The following is a 14,560-nucleotide window of genomic DNA, read 5'->3' on the forward strand; positions in this document are numbered from 1 at the left end:
ATGCAGGACGCGGATATTCCTGTGGACTGAGAACTGGGACTGCAAATGGAGCTGTAGCTTCGGTTTCAGTTTCGGGGGATTTCGGGAGGTTTCGGGAGGTTCCGGGGGCTACGATGGTATATAAATAGGGGGGTATGAGGAGCAATCCTGGCCATGCGGAGGCTTCATTTGCAGTGAAATAAATAAAGACGGAAAAAAACGAGGAAATTTCCAGTGCGAAACGCGCCATCGAAAATGTACGAAAAAGTAATTAACTTGTGGGGCTGGGCCAGCTCAAAGGGGTTTTTGGGGGTTACGGGGGTACCGACGAATGCAAATTTGGCCAAATGCACATTGCACTTTCAGCTAATGGCGGACATTGTCGACGTCACCGTGGCTGGCCAATGGGGAACAGTGGTAAACAATATATTAAAACAATATGTTAAATTTGGACAAAATAATAAAATTAGGTAGATACTATACTTAATTATAAATATTTTTATATTTTATTTATTTATTTTTTTGTACTTAACGATTTATATGGTAATGTAAGTACAAGGAAATTGACATTACTAGATGGGTTCGATAAAAAAATATTTTGCAGAGATATGAAACTATAAGCAACTTTACAAAATCACAAAATTGCAAAATATAATACATTTTTAAAAAGATGTGACAACCACACTGCAACCTTTCAATATTGTACAATTGAAACAAAAAAAACTTAAAAGTGCTAAATAATCTTATCTAAAAAAATCCATTAAAACTATATAATGACCACTGTCTTGTCCTTATGGTAAACTACAAAAGGATCTTAGCATACAAAAATTATTAAGTATTATGATTTAAACCTTCTTTTAGTTTAACATTAGATTAAGAAAACGTCCATTTTAGTTTAAAATGCGGATGAGAAAACGTCGCTAAGTTTGAATGTAATATTTAATAAATTAAGTTAATAAAATAATGTCTAAAGCCCATTTTCTTGTCTTTATGGTAAACTAAAAATTATATTGAAACAAAGAAAACGTATTAAAAATTAGGATTTAAAACACACTTTTAATTAAACATGCGGATGAAAAAACGGGCATAGTTTAGAATTTAATATTTTACAATTTTAACCCACTGTCTTGCGACGGCCATTGCCAGCACAGACACACTTACACTCGGCACACTCGCACACCCAGCTCAATTGCATGCAGACCGGCCACGCCTCCCACTCGGCCCACTCGGGCGGCCTTCCCTCCCCCTTTCCCCCGGAAACTAGCCACCCCACTAGCACCCCAGCCCCCTCAACACCGCTTCCCCTGCACCACAGACACCGCATGGCCGACAAAATAATATCATTTGACGATCAAAGTAATTATTTTGCTTTGGTCTACAGCATAATTGCGGGTTCTACTACGACTGCGGGGTTGGCCAAGGGTTAAGGCAGGGGGGTGGGAAAGGGGGTGTAGAAGGGGCGTAAGAGGGGCTGGGGGGCGGAAGAGGAGGAGCGGGCATTGGACATCGCATGGCCGTCGCTTTGGTTGGCTGATTACCCGCCCAAATGTACAGTGGTCCCTAGATCATGATCTTGACCATTTCACATAGTTAAATTTACTTTTAGGGAATGAACAAAAATAAAATGATTCAAAAAATGAGTGCCTATTCCAAAGTTGTAACAATATTTTAAGATCAATTAAGATATTCATGTTCAATTAAAAATATAACTTCTTATATTTTGTTTAACATTAAAATTTTTTTATATAATAGTATGGGTTGCAATGTAATTGAAAGATAAATAGATATTTAATCCTAAATGAAAAAAAAAATTTCGAAAGATTTTATAGAGTTTCACAACAAATATTTTTACTATAAAAAAATTTTTGTTTAGCTTAAGAACCTTGGGTACTTTTTTAAAACTTAATATAGTTGTTCATTTGCAAGGCAGTTATCCGTTTTCTCGATTGCCCGTTGACACATTTATGCCAGCTGAGGAAATATGATTATTTCGATCGCCATTTCATTGTAATTACTTTATATTTATGAGAATACCATAACAAGTTCTTAGGCTTCTGATCCATATTAACAAAATCTTCCCGAACCACTGTGCCCTGGGAAATAGTCGTAGTTCAACCGGTTGGTACTTGCTACTGGCGGCCCTCCGCCCAGTGATGTTTGCCTTTTTGCACATGGTTGACATTTTCCCCAACGCCATTTTGGCCATGTTGGCACAGGGCTGGGCAATGTTTTATGGCCAGGAAAAAGGGAAAATTTTTTGGGCCCTGGCAGTGGAGTGAGTGGGCCTGCACTTTTCCGAATAAAATGTCGCGCACTCGCTCTTTTGCGGGACAAGCCGATGCAGAAAATATGCAAATGCATGCAACAATTTCCCCCGGCCAGACGCCATTTTGTGGCATCAACTTTTGTGCGCCGACCGAACACGAGAAACCCAAATAAATTTATGTCATTGCTCGAAACAGAAAAGCAGGAAAAATGGCAACGAACCAGAAGCGAAATTGCGAAAATTTTCAAATTGCATGCCAAGCGGAACTCACGAAAATTGAGCTGAGTTTTTCCTTAATATGTTCACCATAAATATACAGCATTTTAAATGTGTGTAGCGGAATATATTTGCCAGTGCTGCACATGGCGAAACAATAAAAATATTATTAAGAACATTTTTATATCATTAACCAATTGAAATTATATTTTTCCCTCTCCAGTTAATTTTGTTAGTTTTTTTAAAGCAATATTTATGGTTGATTCTTTTTAAATGTATTTAAATGTAAAGGTTTTTTCTCAATGTGGTAACATCGCCTGTTTCCTAATTACAGTTAAAAGCTCTCCCTCTTCGTGGCCATTAAAAAGTTAGTCGAAAAGTTTTCCTTTTTGGCCAATTGTTGGCAAAGTGCTGAATTTTCGGTTCTTTTCAAAGCGTAGGGAAAATGTTCAACCATAGAAAATATATAGTAAATATCTGCACTTCTCTCTCACTATAAGCCACAAAAACTAAATCGAAACTTCCAACTACTACAGTCGAGCAAAATAAAAGAGGAAAAAAAGTAATCAAAATGCAAAATGCGGAGCTGCGGATGCAGGAGCAGGAAATATGGCCCCGGGCCATACCGCCAAACTGCATTCCAAATCAACAACAGAAGCTAACACAACATGCATCAAGCCCATCAACATCCCCATCAGCAGAGGCAACAACAACCCGACTCAAACTCCGACTCCGACTCCGGACCAGGCCAACAGCCAAACGGCCAACAAAGTAGCAGCCGAAAATGGACGAAGGTGGCAGCGAACTAACCTGATCTATGCCCAAGACTTGGCCAACTATTCCATGCAGAGAAAAAAAGAATAGCCCAAATACTCAAGAGGTATTTATAAGAATTTTTGGATTTTTAATTAAGGTAATGTGATCTATAAATCTGAATATGTATTTATCTGGAAAACCTAATACTTAAATATTGGGTTATCATCTATTAAGCTTCTTGTTTTACCAAACTAACCCTATGTAAGCATAAGTAAATAGAAAGATACTTTTAAAAGTCGTTATAATATAATTTTCTGTTACTGTGTTGGATTTAGAAAAAAATTAAATATTATTTATGTACCAAAAAACACACTTAACATGTTATCTTGAAAACCTAAGATTTAAATATTGGGGTATCATCATTTAAAAACTTCTAGTACTACCAAAAAAAACTCTTTGTAACCACTAGTAAAAATTAAAAGGGTTTTTAATACACCACACCACATTAAAAATCGTAATAATAATATTTTCTATAATCGTACAAGAACTAATAATAAAAGTCTGACATTACATCTATAATTTGAAGATGATTATAATAAATATATAAGCTTATGAATGGAATAAATTTTATTACTTAAGTAAGCATTCGTCAAAATCAGATTTATTCCCTTCCATTAAAAACCAATTTCAAAATGGTTTAAAAACAAATCAAATCTATTTTTTCCGTGTATTGCAGACAGATAGGCAGGCCAACTATTATGGAGAGAAGACCCGACACTTATTACTCACCCAACCACTCTGGCAGTTCGTAATGAACTTGGGGCATTTGATTGACTCGAGGACTGAAAGACCTAAACTCTTGCAGACTCGAAAAGCCGCACAAGCAACAGCAACTCTCGCGATTCGCGACTTCGCCATATTTGCTATGAAAAATCGCAGTCTGCCGTTGGTGTGGAGGCAATGAATGAATGATGAATGCCAGTTATAGACGGATCGTATCGGATCGGGGGGAATTATGGGGGAAGTTGGAAACATGGAAGCCGGCAGTCGCAGTTGCAGGCCGCAGAGCACCATCTAAATGTGAATTTTATGCATTTTATACAAGACGAAAATGGAGACGCGACACAGTGGTGTAACTGGGCAGTTTTTAATGGCGGAAATTAAGGATCGGATGGTGAAAAATGGTCGATAAAACTATTTCATTTTTAATTATGGCTATTAAAAATGGAGTGTTCATAATTTTAGTAGCCAATAAAGATGATACAAGGAATGCGGAAGCTAATAAAAGGCTGCCTTATATTGAATTACTTCGATGGATTTATTATTTATTGATGATCCTTGTTTCCTAGGAATGTTTTTTACTAATTATATGAGAGGTATTTTTTGTTAAAAAAAAAATGAATCCTAGAACAGAAATGTTTCTTAAAACATTAGATGTCACACAGATTTATGATGACTATTTTTTTAAGGAATACCAAAACTGATCTATATTGTTAAGTAAAAGATACAGTAATATAATATTCCCACTGTGCCAAGACAGAGGTGAGGATGTGGCCCGACTTGCGCAACATGTAATCCTTGATACGGCATGGCGGCATATATACCCAATATATACGCCACATCAATATCTATATATATAAATGTGAATACATATAATATAAAAAGTGCTTTAGGCGCGGCACAGCTTTTTCAGCAGCAGAAGCAGCGGCAGATGGCAGCTGAAAGATACAAAGATACACGAGGGCACCGGAGTTTGAGAATGAGGATGATGACGCAGTAAGGATGGCTCAAGGGGTAGAGGAAAAGAGGGTTTTCAAACCAAGGTGCAGACATTGCGCATAATTTCGCGTACGTTTTGTGAATTTGTAATTTTGAAATTATTATTGCCCAGGCGGCGGAAACGGAGGACGAGGTGAGACAAGGAGCTTCATGTGAGCCATGTTCCCGTCTTCTTGGCCATCTCCATCTCCATTTCCATCTCCTCTTCTCATTGCGGTTCTGGTTGGAACAAATTGAGTCTGATTGGAAGTTTCTGCCAAGTTTTGCCATGGCTTTCAGCTCTTTTCGATTTGATTCGCTGCAGAAAAAAGACATTAGCGAGCCGGGGGAAAACAGGAATCTCGAAGGCGTTTCCCGGTTTATGGAATTGGAAATTTCAATGCATATACATATATTTCAGAAAGGTGAGAGCCCAACAACCCACACACAAACACAATCTATTTCGTGGCCCTTTCACCGCATTTTCCTCGGGAAAACTCATTCTCCGCAAACAAAATGAGCCATCCATTAGGCGAGCTTTTGACCAATTTTTAAACGACGCGCTTGCGGTTATTTACACATGAGTGCACTAAAAAAAATAAAATTTGAATTTTAAAACATATTTTATTTTAAGAAAAATTAAAGTTTAAAAAAAATTAAAAATATAAAGATATTTAATAGTATTACTAAAAGGATGGATAGACTGAGAAAAAAAATTATTAACTAAGGGCCGATTTCTCAATGTCACGTTAAGGCTCTTCATTTCATTCATCGAATTTAACACAGAATCTTCAAATGCTATCTTCTTTCTGGCAGATACCAAAACCTTAACATACCATTGATAAACAGCCCCTTAGAAAACATATTAAAGTACCCCTTTTCCATTCGGTAAATGCCAAAATGTTATTTAAAATTCATTACAAAATTACCCCTGATTTTTTTTGCTCTCTAAGTATATCTGCGGACATCATAAATATATGAAAAAAACAAGGAAATACGCTATAGTCGAGTACCTCGACTATCAGATACCCGTTACTCAGCTAAAGGGACCAAAGGGAAATGGAGATATGCAAGCAGCAAAGCGAGATTTAAATGCGCCACCTACCGGCGGAAGACAGATTTAAGCATTGTGAGCGTTAGGGTAGGCGTGGCAAATTTTTTTTTGGATCAATCGATAGGCATTGACGAGACCAATACATTTCAGTTAAAATTTTTAATCTAGCATAAAAATTGTGGGCGCCACAGGCTTGGGCGGTTTGTGGGCGTTAGAGTGGGCGTGGCATATTCGCATAACAAACTTGCGCTGCGTACAAGGCTACGGAATCTAAATCTGAAATCCCAATACTCTATCTTTGATAGTTTCCGAAATATCCGCGTTCATATTTACGATTTTTTGAAGTTTGTGGGCGGTTTGTGGGCGTTAAAGCGGGCGCGGCAAACTTTTTTTTGGGTCAATCGATAGGTATTGATGAGAACAATACATTTCAGTTTAAATTTTTACTCTAGCATCAAAACTGTAGAAGCCACAGTTTTGGGCGGTTTGTGGGCGTTAGAGTGGGCGTGGCACTCTACTGAAACAAACTTGCGCTGCGTAAGAAGCTCAGGAATCTGCTCGCCAAATCTCAATAGCCTAGCTCTCATAGTTTCCAAGATCTCAGCGTTCATCCGGACAGACGGACAGACGGACAGACGGACAGACGGACAGACGGACAGACGGACATGGCTAGGTCGACTCGGCTAGTGATCCTGATCAAGAATATATATACTTTATGGGGTCGGAAACGCTTCCTTCTGCCTGTTACATACTTTCCGACGAATCTAGTATACCCTTTTACTCTACGAGTAACGGGTATAATTATATCCGCAGCTCATCCCCAGCGCAACTGAACCGAACTGAACTCTCAACTGTTTACTCATGTAAATAATTAAGCAAAATAATGGCGCAACAACAGCAACAACGACGAAGGACCTTCGTTATGCGGCAGTGATTTTTCACACACACACAGATGTGTGTGCCAACAAAAAGACAAAGTGACGTTCAGGCTCATTGTTGTGGGTCCTTTTTTGGTCCTTAGCACGCGCTGCCCGCAACTCTTTTATATGTATAATATACACAAACGTATATCCCCCGATCCACATCCTTGCGTGTCTGGCGTGTGAAAAAAACGGTCAGCTTTATTTTTCATATTGTTAAGCAGACACTCACACACAAAGGCGACCTCACGCAGCCTCATGCATTTTTTAACAAATTTATTGGGCGTAAAAAATGATATTTAATTGTGTGTTTGGAATTGTTTTCCGCGCTGGAGGTTACAAAAGACACGGATTAAGGGGAAAATGCGGCAAATAAAGGAGTGATAAAGCTTTCAGCAGATTTGGGGGGGAAATGTATTAACAATAAAAAAGTGTTGCCAGGTGTTCCTCAAAATTCTAGGGGCCGATTTCTCATATTAAGATTCTAGTTTGTTATCTGTTAGATAAAGTTAACACGAGGTTATACTCTTAACATGCACACGTTCGTTTTTCCAATGTAATGTTAACCTTAGAAAGAATAAGAATTAGAATTTATTTAACTTTGATAATCCTCAAAGATTATCCTCAAAATTCTAAGTTCCGATTTCTTATTTTAAGGTTCAAGATTGTTGTCTGTTTGAGAAAGTTAACAAGAGGTTATATTCTTGGAATGCTTAAGTTGTTTTCAGAATGTGATGTTGACATTACAGAGACGAATAAATATTTGAAATAGTAAATTATGTTAAGTAAAGTCTAATAAAATTACATTTAACTTTGTTAATACTAAAAGGCAATCTTAAAAATTCTAAGGGCCGATTTCTCAATGTAGTGTTAGGTCTTACTTTTTTACCTGTCAAAAAAAGGTAATATGAGGGTATTCTATTCCGAGTCATAAATTCTTTTTTCAACGTAATAATAATTTTACAAAGACAAAGAAATTGTCAAATTCTAAAAAGAATTCTAAAAAAAGACCATTAAAATTATGTTTAACTTTGTGATTGTATTTTTTTTCGTTACAAAAGACTAGCACTAACGATAAATAGTTTGATAATTTGGTATCCTCTCCATTTAAGGACAAATAACTATTTTAAGCACAGCCCATTTTCAAATAGTTAGACCTTAAACGCGCCTAATTGATCCTGAAAGCTGGGCTGAAAAATTACCTCTTAGGCGCTTAAAGTCTTAAAAGAAGTCTCAGCCGAGGAATTTGCCATTCCCACCACTTTGGCTATAACGACTGAACCAAAACCACCCGAAAACAAAAACCGAGCCGAGGCTAAGCAAAACCACTTTTGTCTTCCTCCCCAAATGGCGACCGCAGAAAAGTGCGGCCAAGTCGTCTTGACTCCTATTTACCTTGGCGCAAATAACATTTGCCAGGCTAAAAAGTAAAATTGTAAATGAATTATTGGATCCATTAGCAAAATCCATTTACACAAATTTAATGCAAAAGCAGCTCTTCCCATTCCCTTTGGAGAAAGAAAAACTTTACACACTTCGTTGAACTTTCTGGCAGTCGAAAGGCTGAAGGAGATTTAGGCTTTGGCCCGGGAAATAAAAGGGTTGAGGTGGAAATAAGAACTTAGCAATTAAAAAATAAGCAAAGCTAAGAAAAACATTTCTAGAATTACGCATAATGCTCAAAAGGGGTTGTGATTCCTCAGTTTGGCCCAGAATTTCCATTTCCCCAACGAAATCGAACGATTTGCATAGGAAAATAGACAAATGTGGATGGTCTTTGAAATTTGGCCTGAAGCTCGGAAAAACTCCAGACTTGAAAAATGGGTCCTGTAACAATATTATTTTAACTTACCCTTAAGTAAAAGTTGTCATTATTTTTTTTTTTTGTTTCTCTAAAAGGTTTTGAAAAGTAGACAACCTATAAAATGTGTAGACAGTTCTGTTTTATATCATTAGCCGTTGGTTTATGTTATTAATGCATTGTTTGTGATCAAAGGCAATAAAAAAATTGCTAACGCAGTTTATGTAACAATAACAAAAGCCGCAAATTTATTTACTTGTTTTTTTGCTTACCCACTTGCTTTTCAATTTATTTACAAACCACTTAATTTGTTTTTATTTAATCAGATTCTGTTTTAATTACATTCTATATGCTGCGTTAAGTCCGAAATTAAAAATGCATACGCTTCGATTTCAGATTTTCATTTTCCCCTTTTTTTTTACCAATTCCCCATCAATATTTATTGGAGTGTCCACATGGCTCTCTGGGTTTTTTAATGCAATTACGGACAATGCAAACAATTGCTTTTTATGGACTTATAAACCATTTTTATGACCAACTTGTCTGTCTCTGCTTTCTCCCTCTCAGATGAGATTTATGTTCTGTTTTATATTTTTTTATTTATATTAACTCTTTTTTGGTTGTTGGTAGTGTGCATTAAGTGGCATTAATTATTATTTATGACATTGTTTTGTCATTCGATTTTTATGATATTTTTCAATGAATTAATGCCGCAACGACTTTCTTTTGTTTTCAGCGAGTTTCATTAAAAAATGGGAAATTAATTAGTGACTATTTGAGTTTGAAAGTGGATACAAGCTGGAAGCATTTAGAATTAAAATAAAGTTTCGCATTCAAAGCAGGGATATTTTTGTTGAACCCAAGATTTTTTGGCCCTAAAGTACCGTACTATACTTCACAAAATCTTACACCTCGCATAGCTACAAAACGAACAAACTTTCAAAATATATATATAATATTGCTTTCTCGGTTCTGAGAGAACTTTTTAAGAGGGGAAATTCAAGAAATACTATTCTTAATATCAAGTTTACATTATTTAGTGGTGAAAATTCCTAACTTTAGTTAGGAAATTCCAGAAATACCATTTCTCAATATCAAGATTACTTTACTCGATGGTAAAACTAATATGTCATAAATTTACCATGCTATTCCGAAATTGATTCTTAGGTTTTTTTTTTTGTGGGCAAAAATTCGCATTGTGATTGACCACAAAGATTGACGATATTGATTTACGGCAACAGTTAGCAGAAGGTGTGGGCAAAATTGGCCAGAAATGAGGCTTAATGCTGAGCCAGGGCCAACTGTCGCCAGTCGCCGGTCGCCACTAGGGTTTCCCTTCAGCTTCTGCTGACACTTGAGCACCGGGCACTGGGCTCCCCCGGTAAATCACACATGAGCCGGGCCAAGTGGTGAACCAAAAGCCAGGCCAATAAGCACTCAGTTAGCTGCAACTGGTAACTCGAGCCCACAAAAAGGAGTGGAAAATCAGGCAAAAGGGGAGAAGTTTGGCCAAATCGACGCCAGAACAAATTGAGCAGAAAACCAGAAGGCGCCATCGAGGAGAGGAACTCGGGATGGTAACAATCCTTTTCGGGCCATCATGGTATTTTGACACTTGCCACTCAACGACAACAGTTATTTGGGCTTATAATGAATATGAGCAACACACCGAAGGTCATTCTGCTGCCCAAGAGAAGTCCTTCAAGGTCCTGTTGGGTTGTTTTTTTTGGAATTTTTGTATTGGTGACATGTGGCGCCAAGTAGTCATCCGCAAAAACCAAAGCAATTTCCGGACCCGGCAACAAGCAGGAAACCCTAGCTGAAAGATAGATAAATTCCAGACTTACTTTGAGGCCCGGGCTCTAATGAAGACAGCTACAAAATGTCTTTACCTAATGAATGACAGTTCAGGGAATTGTCAGGGGGATTTCTGGACTGACTGACTCCCTGGAATGAAGCTCACACCCCTCTGTGGACATGGATAGCCCAAGAAGCGCTCTTTGACTCATTAAAAAATTAGAATTCGGGGAGAGCTTTGCTATATTCTTTAACAGCACTCTGCAAAAGCAAAGAAAACCGGATATTTTGACTTAAAAAATAAGGTTTTCAGTGAAAAATGTTTTATACATCTGTAAAAGTTCTCTCAAAAAAAAATTATTTTAGAATATAACTATAATTAAAATTAATAATATTATTTATATTAAATGATAAGAATTAAATATGTAATTAATTTTATACTGTCCTATTTTATCTTATAGATACTACAAGATAACAGAGGGTTTTATAATGGAGCTATTATATAAGATATACCTACTATATGGCAGGTTTGTTTAAAAATAATATTAGAAATGAACTGTATATATTAAAAACAAGGAAGAACGCTATAGTCGAGTACCTCGACTATCAGATACCCGTTACTCAGCTAAAGGGACCAAAGGAAAATGGAGATATGCAAGCAGCAAATGCGCCACCTACCGGCGGTAGACAGATTTAAGCGTTGTGGGCGTTAGAGTGGGCGTGGCAAAGTTTTTTTTAAATCAATCGATAGGTATTGACGAGACCAATACATTTCAGTTTAAATTTTTTATCTACCATGAAAATTGTGGGCGCCACAGACTTGGGCGGTTTGTGGGCGTTGGAGTGGGCGTGGCATATTCGCATAATAAACTTGCGCTGCGCTCAAGCCTACGGAATCTAAATCTGAAATCTCGTTTCTCTATCTTTGATATTTTCCGAGATATCCGCGTTCATATTTACGATTTTTTGAAGTTTGTGGGCGGTTTGTGGGCGTTAAAGTGGGCGTGGCAAACTTTTTTTAAGTCAGTCGGTAGGTATTGATGAGAACAATACATTTCAGTTAAAATTTTTGTTCTAGCATCAAAACTGTAGGAGCCACAGTTTTGGGCGGTTTGTGGGCGTTAGAGTGGGCGTGGCACTCTTTTGAAACAAACTTGCGCTGCGCAGGAATCTCAGGAATCTGCATGCCTAATCCCAGTATTGTAGCTCTTATAGTTTCTAAGATCTCAGCGTTCATACGGACAGACGGACAGACGGACAGACGGACAGACGGACAGACGGACAGACGGACAGACGGACAGACGGACAGACGGACAGACGGACAGACGGACAGACGGACATGGCTAGATCGACTCGGCTAGTGATCCTGATCAAGAATATATATACTTTATGGGGTCGGAAACGCTTCCTTCTGCCTGTTACATACTTTCCGACGAATCTAGTATACCCTTTTACTCTACGAGTAACGGGTATAAAAACGTATTATTATTTTTTTACAATTCTTATAAATTCCTTAAGTGTATATCATATTCGCCCTTATCATTAGCTTCATTCCTTAGCTATTTTTTCGCTTTATCCATTTCTTTTTTCGCTAAAATCAACAAGAATTTTTAATTTCATTTCACAAACGTCTCTTTGATACCTGCACGCCGCATTAACACCCCCAAATCCCCCAGACCAATAACGCCTCCCCCAAAAAATATAAAAATCCAAGGCTCGACCCAGAATTTCCGACTGATGGACTGACTGACTGAATGACTGACTACTGCCCAGCCCTTGACTGATAATTTGATATGCCTCGGCCTGTTTATGCGGTGGGTTCATAAGGGCGAGGATGGTATGGGGGCGCTTTAATTTTATTTGCACAAAAATGCGCGTCAATATTACCGAAAAAATACATTTGGACAAGGCGACGTTGCCGCGTGCTGTTTTCTTTTTTCCTTCCATTCTTTTTCACTCTGTGGCCAAAGCAAATAAAATTCATTATGAATTTCTAATTATATTGCCAGCCAAAGGCAACCCTCAAAAAAAAGACAAAAGTTGCCTCAAAAAAGTTTACATTTTTCCAAGCCCCCTTTTTGGAAAATGTCAAGCCGCACATTTGACAATGATGAATATCCTGTTGGCCAGCAACCCCCCAAAAATGAAAAAAGTGCCTTAGATAAACTGATTAGGCACATCAATTGGGCAAAGCACTCGTCTTTTCCTCTGGCCACCGAGGAAAACCTTCGCCTAATGGCAATTGTTTTGTGAAAATTGAATTTTCCTCTGTACTTCCGGGCATTGCATTGTCTGCCCGGTTACAAAAACTTTGGAAAAGCGTCGGCTGTCTAATTAGAAATATGAAATAAGGCAAATGTTTTGCGGTTTTCTGCACCTGCTGCCAGAGATAATGAGGCTGAAGGTGAGCCTGGGGGTGGCAGAGGTATTTGTTTAAATTATTATTGGACTTAATTATAGCCAAGTTGGGATCCAAAGAATGAGCAATAATGGAAACCAATTTCAAGTTTTTCCTTAGGAGGGAGGTGAATAAAATCTTGAGTGGTATTATTCGAGTGCTTTCGATTATTTACAAAGGGGTTCTTAAAGGACTTATTGTTTTATATTGTATTGTACTTAATGTTGCTTTTAAAAAAGTATCAAAATTATACCAAAGCATATTTCTTAAGTTAGTGGAAATCTTTAAAAATCCATTTGAATCATAGCATTATCAAAAATAATGTGTTTAGAAAGAATATATATTATTTATAAGGAAAAATCCTATTTTTATGGTACACTAAAACTAAAGTCACATTGTAAAGCTTATAAGTGTAATACAATCTGCCCATATAGCACATTATTTCACACATTAAGCTATTTGGCATTGATTTCGATTTGCCGAGCAAATATTAACTGATTGATGATATCGAAACCAGCCGAAATAAACACACACAAAATGACCCAAAAAGACCAAAGCAAATAGTTTTGCAGATGGAAATGGGGATTTGTGGCTAATAGACAGTGGACATGGGCTAAGGTCAGAAGTGGTTGGATGGGTTTTATCTGGGGCACAATGATATGCCATAGAAGTAGTGTGGGGCAAACAATGAGATGATGATGAGCCGGGCCTCCGATATAAATCAAACAACAATGCGAGACACAGATACAGATATGGCTGCGGATAAAACACACACATTCAAGGACATTCGAGGATAATGCCGCCTCTCAGCACGAACACGCCTTTCAGCCCCGCCCCCTGATTTTCCCCCGATTTTCCGAGTTTTCATTGTCAACGCTAAGCAGCGTGTGAGGATTATTTCGCATTCTTCTGAAAGGACCCGCCACGTCCTTTTGTCTAATTGGTTGTGTCACATACGAGAGTACATCACACAGTACTTCGGTTCGGTTGGATCGTATCGTATCGCATCGGATCCATCCCCATCGCATTGTTGTGACTGTTGTCATTAGCCGTCCTGTCCCATTTCGACTTTTGCCCAGGGAACATCTTTCACCGCTTTGTTTGGGGTATTTAATGCTTCAATTGATTTCTGATTTAAGTGCCTCCCCGCGGATCCAAAAACAGCTGCCGAAGATTCGGCAGCCCAGCAGGTTGTCCTCCATTCGAGAGTCTGGTTTTACTTACGGATGCCGCAGTTCTGGGTCAGGTAACTGAAAGTCTTTCACCTTCATCAAGAGCCTAATGACGACGATGATGATGCGCAAATAGAAGTAATTCACAAAAAAATGTTTAGAATTCCGGTAATCAGAGATATTAAATTAATAAGAGTGAACCCGTTTATGACAAGTTTTATGGAAGCTTATTGGGTAGAATCTACAACGATTTTGATTTTTAATAAATAAATTAAAGATTTAAAAAGTACACCTTTCGACTTTAGGTTTTTAGGAAAGTTCAGCACAAGATTTTTCATGACCTTCATAAGAAATGATATTTTATAATAACTTTTTTAACTATTATATTTTTATTCGTTATATTTTCAGGTGTAAGATTCTATTCTATCTAATTCTATTATTAT

At 37.7% G+C, this 14,560-nt stretch overlaps 1 protein-coding gene across 1 annotated transcript in view; it reads right to left on the bottom strand.

The window, feature by feature from the left end:
* The window catches only part of LOC119548785 (leucine-rich repeat-containing protein egg-6), a 62,523-nt gene that overhangs the window by 44,414 nt on the left and 3,549 nt on the right, over nt 1-14,560 (bottom strand). The gene's annotated exons all lie outside the window — the stretch shown is intronic.

This window comes from Drosophila subpulchrella, chromosome 2L (genome assembly GCF_014743375.2).
Source record: "Drosophila subpulchrella strain 33 F10 #4 breed RU33 chromosome 2L, RU_Dsub_v1.1 Primary Assembly, whole genome shotgun sequence".
Classification (NCBI taxonomy): Eukaryota; Metazoa; Arthropoda; class Insecta; order Diptera; family Drosophilidae; genus Drosophila; species Drosophila subpulchrella.